Source organism: Penaeus japonicus, unplaced genomic scaffold, assembly GCF_977035675.1.
Source record: "Penaeus japonicus unplaced genomic scaffold, GWHDUDI00000001_assembly GWHDUDI00000032, whole genome shotgun sequence".
In the NCBI taxonomy this organism is placed as follows: Eukaryota; Metazoa; Arthropoda; class Malacostraca; order Decapoda; family Penaeidae; genus Penaeus; species Penaeus japonicus.
The window spans coordinates 28095381-28100380 of record NW_028234434.1 but is presented as its reverse complement, the minus strand read 5'-3'; the positions used below and the strand labels follow the sequence as shown (position 1 = coordinate 28100380).

The following is a 5000-nucleotide window of genomic DNA, read 5'->3' as shown; positions in this document are numbered from 1 at the left end:
TCTCTTTACGAAACCGACGGGGTGTGAGACCTCCAATAGCGCCGTAGAGACACGCTAAAGTCGACCCTTTGACCCTCCGTATTAAGGCTCACTTTTCCGTCTATCAGGGGAAGCGTTAAGTGGCCGCCGTAACTTGGCTTTAGGGGTGGGGTGGGGTGGGAGGGGGTGGAGGGGGTAGTAGGGGTGGGGGGTGGGAGGGGGATGAAATGGGAAGGAGAAAAAGTGAAAATAAGAATCGGTGTTAGGATATGGATGGGTGTGAAATTGTAGTTATGCACGCATATACGCACACGCACACACACACATACGCACAGTCTTGTTTGTGTGTGTGTGTGTGAGTGTGTGTGTGTGTGTTTGTCCATCGATCTATTTACTTCTTCATCTGTCCATATACATATACAAATATATATATATATACATATCTAAACCTATATATCTATCTATATATCTGTCTCTTTACCTCTCTCTCTGCTTCCTCTTACTTCATTTCCCCCTCTTCTATCTCTCTCTACCTCTCACTCTCTCTCTCTCACTTCTTCCCCCCCCTCTCTCTATATCTCTTTCTCTCTCTCTTTCTTTCTCTCTCTATCTCTCTCTCTCACTCTCTCTCTCACTCTCACTTCCCCCCCCTCTCTCTCCCTCTTTCCATCTCTCTACAGAATACTCAAATGAATCCTACAAGCAATAATGATAACAAAACAACACCCATACGGAACCGAGATAAAATAATTATAAAAATATTGAAAATAATAAATGACAATAAATCTCCAAGAAAAAACACCATAAAGCAATAAAATAAACGACAACAAAGTCTCCTTTTACCAAAACCTGACCCGAAGGCGCTAAAAAAATGTATTTATGGCGAAAGTGAGAGCCGGAGAGAGGCATAGGGGATAGGGGGGGGAGGGGTTAGAGGGAGAGGAAGAGGGGTGGGAGAGGGAGGGGTTGGATGGCGGAGGGGGGGGAGGGGTTGGAGGGTGGGAGAGGGAGAGGAAGAGGGGTGGGAGTGGAAGAGGGGTGGGGGTGGGAGTGGTAGAGGAGGAGGGGTGGGGTACGAAGGCAGGGAGGAGAAGGGCGGAGGAGGTAGGGAAGGGGGGGAGGAGTGGGAATGAGAGGGGCCGGAGGTGATAGAAAAATAGAAAGATAGATGGAGGAGGAGGCCGATAAGAGGGGAGGAAAAGGATAGAAAAGGAAAGGAGAAGAGAGAGAGAGAGACGGGAAGAAGAAGAGAGGGTGTGTAGGTAGGTAGAGAGAGAAAAAAAAAAGGAGAGGAGAAGGAAGATAAGGAGAAAGGGAGAGAGTAAAGAACGAGAAGGGAGAAGAGAATAGAATATGAAGACAAGGAAGGGAGAGGAAAATAGAGGAGAGAGAAATGGAGAAGAGAGTAGGATGAGAGCTAGAGAAGGGAGAAGAAAATAGAGGAGAAAGAAATAGAGAAGAGAGGAGGATGAGAACTAGAGAAGGAAGAGGAAAATAGAGGAGAGAGAAAGGGAGAAGAGAAGAGAATGAGAGCTAAAGAAGAGAGAGGAAAATAGAAGAGAAAGAAATAGAGAAGAGAGGAGGATGAGAACTAGAGAAGGAAGAGGAAAATAGAGGAGAGAGAAAGGGAGAAGAGAAGAGAATGAGAGCTAAAGAAGAGAGAGGAAAATAGAAGAGAAAGAAATAGAGAAGAGAGGAGGATGAGAACTAGAGAAGGAAGAGGAAAATAGAGGAGAGAGAAAGGGAGAAGAGAAGAGAATGAGAGCTAAAGAAGAGAGAGGAAAATAGAAGAAAAAGAAATAGAGAAGAGAGGAGGATGAGGGCTGAAGAAGAGAGAGGGAAGATGGCGAGAGTCGTAAATAGCACAAATAGCCTCTGCAGAGTCTACCCTGAGCCTATAAGCCTCATCCTAGGGAGCGGCTCAGCACAGAGAGACAGAGTAGTATTGAAATAGCAGTCTTTTGGCATTGATATTGTTATCATTAATATTGTTGTTTTTTGTCATCAATATTGTTACGTTGTATAGTATTATTATTGTTATTATGTTATTGTATTTTGTTATTCTAACTATCACGTGTCTGTCGGGCCGAAAAGTATTCGTTTGTGGAAAGAAAGATTATTTCTGACTAAATGACCCAACAGAAAACGGATTTCAAAAATCGTCCTCTCTATCTCTCTCTCTTATTCTCTATCTCTATATTTCTTTCTCTCTTTCTCTCCCTTTCTTTCTCTCTCTCTTCCTCTCTTTCTCTTTCTTTCTCTCTCTCTCTTTCTCTTTCTTTCTCTTTTTCTCTTTCCCCCCCTCTCTCCCTTTCTCTCTTTTTCCCTTTCTTTTTCTTTCTCTCTCCCCTATCACCCCCCCCCTCTCTCTCTTCTGAAAGCGTGTTATCATTTTTAACAATGAGGAATGGAATGAAAGAGGGAATTGAGAAAAAAAAAATCATATTTCAAATTCAGAGAATTTTCAAAATGTTAAAGAATCTTCATCTATGATTACAATCAATATCACTGTCATTATCAATATCATAGGCATCACCATCGTACCAACAACAACAACAATAATAATAACACCAATAAACAACATAACAACAATGACGTCATCAAAATCTTCACCATAACTATCACCACCATCATCATCACCATCATCACCATCACCATCATCATCATTAACGCGAAACCAGGGGAGAAAACTGACAAGGTAGGGATGAGGCGCACGTGATCGTAGGGGAAAAAGGGGAGGTGGCGGAAGGGTGCGGGGGAAAAAAAGGAGTCGCTAACAAGTGTCGCCGCGTGTGTTCTAGGGGAAAAGGGAGGGTGGAATTAGTGGGGGCGGGGATGGGTGGGGGGGTGGGTGTCTGGGGGCTAAGTGGGAGGAGAGGGGAGGAGAGAGGAGGAGGGGGAGGGTGATGGAGATAGGGATGGGAGGAGGGAGGAAGGGAGGAGGGAGGGAGGGAAAAAGGGAGGGAGGAAGGGAGGGAGGGAGGAGGGAGAATGAGGGAGGGAAGGAGCGAAGGAGGGAGGGAAGAAGGGAAAGGAGAATGAGAGAAGGAGAAAGAAAAAGACATCTTGAGAAAGGGGAAAGACAGAGCGCGGGGTGGGGGAAAGGGGGAGGACGGAGGGCGGGTTGAGGGGAAAGGGGGGGGGCAGAGGGTGGGTTGGGGGGAAAGGGGGGGGGCAGAGGGTGGGTTGGGGGGAAAGGGGGGGGGCAGGGGGGGGGGTGGGGGGAAAGGGGGGGGGCAGAGGGTGGGTTGGGGGGGAAAGGGGGCGGGACGGAGAGCGGGTGGGGGGAAAGGAGAGGACGGAGGGCGGGTGGAGGGGAAAGGGGGGGGGCAGAGGGTGGGTTGGGGGGAAAGGGGGGGGGGGCAGAGGGCGGGTCGGGGGAAGGCGGAAAGGGGGGGGAACAGGAGAGGGCGGGTTGGGGGGAAGAGAAAGGGGGAAGACGGAGGGCGGGAGCCCGGAGTTGGGGGGAAGGGGGGGGGCGGAGGGCGGGTTGGGGGTGGGGAAAAAAAAAAAAAAGGGGAGGACGGAGGGCGGGGGTGTTAATAAGTTGGGGGAAAGGGGAGGACGGAGGGCGGGTTGGGGGGAAAGGGGGGGGGGGGGGGGGGGGTTGGGGGGAAAGGGGAGGACGGAGGGCGGGTTGGGGGGAAAGGGGGGGGGCAGAGGGCGGGTTGGGGGGAAAGGGGAGGACGGAGGGCGGGTTGGGGGGAAAGGGGAGGACGGAGGGCGGGTTGGGGGGAAAGGGGGGGGGGCAGAGGGGGGGGGGCAGAGGGCGGGTTGGGGGGAAAGGGGAGAGACAGAGGGCGGGTTGGGGGGAAAGGGGGAGGACGGAGGGCGGGTTGGGGGGAAAGGGGGAGGACGGAGGGCGGGTTGGGGGGAAAGGGGGAGGACGGAGGGCGGGTTGGGGGGAAAGGGGAGAGACAGAGGGCGGGTTGGGGGGAAAGGGGGAGGACGGAGGGCGGGTTGGGGGGAAAGGGGAGAGACAGAGGGCGGGTTGGGGGAAAGGGGAGAGACAGAGGGCGGGTTGGGGGAAAGGGGAGAGACAGAGGGCGGGTTGGGGGGAAAGGGGGGGGACGGAGGGCGGGGTGGGGGGAAAGGGGAGGGACAGAGGGCGGGTTGGGGGAAAGGGGAGGGACGGAGGGCGGGTTGGGGGAAAGGGGGGAGACAGAGGGCGGATGGGGGGGAGAGGGGGGGCCGGAGGGCGGGTTGGGGGGAAAGGGGGAGGGCGGAGGGCGGGTGGGGGGAAAGGGGAGGACAGAGGCGGGTTGGGGGACAGAGGGGAGAGACAGAGGGCGGGTTGGGGGAAAGGGGAGAGACAGAGGGCGGGTTGGGGGGAAAGGGGAGAGACAGAGGGCGGGTTGGGGGAAAGGGGAGAGACAGAGGGCGGGTTGGGGGAAAGGGGAGAGACAGAGGGCGGGTTGGGGGAAAGGGGTGAGACAGAGGGCGGGTTGGGGGGAAAGGGGGAGGACGGAGGGCGGGTTGGGGGAAAGGGGAGAGACGGAGGGCGGGTTGGGGGAAAGGGGAGAGACGGAGGGCGGGTTGGGGGGAAAGGGGGAGGACGGAGGGCGGGTTGGGGGAAAGGGGAGAGACAGAGGGCGGGTTGGGGGGAAGGGGGAGGACGGAGGGCGGGTTGGGGGGGAAGGGGGAGGGCGGAGGGCGGGTTGGAGGGAGAAAGGGGAGAGACGGAGGGCGGGTTGGGGGGAAAGGGGGGGAGTGACAGAGGCGGGTTGTTGGGGGAAAAAGGGGGAGGGAGAGGGGGGGGGTGGGGGGAAAAGGGGGAGGGACGGAGGGCGGGTTGGGGGGAAAGGGGAGGGACGGAGGGCGGGTTGGGGGAAAGGGGAGGACGGAGGGCGGGTTGGGGGAAAGGGGAGAGACAGAGGGCGGGTTGGGGGGGAAAGGGAGGGACGGAGGGCGGGTTGGGGGAAAGGGGAGAGACAGGGGGCGGGTTGGGGGAAAGGGGAGAGACAGAGGGCGGGTTGGGGGAAAGGGGAGAGACAGAGGGCGGTTTGGGGGAAAAGGGGGAG

At 55.3% G+C, this 5000-nt stretch overlaps 1 protein-coding gene across 1 annotated transcript in view; it reads left to right on the top strand.

Moving 5' to 3' along the window:
• The window catches only part of LOC147467986 (uncharacterized), a 36778-nt gene that overhangs the window by 22798 nt on the left and 8980 nt on the right, over positions 1–5000 (top strand). The gene's annotated exons all lie outside the window — the stretch shown is intronic.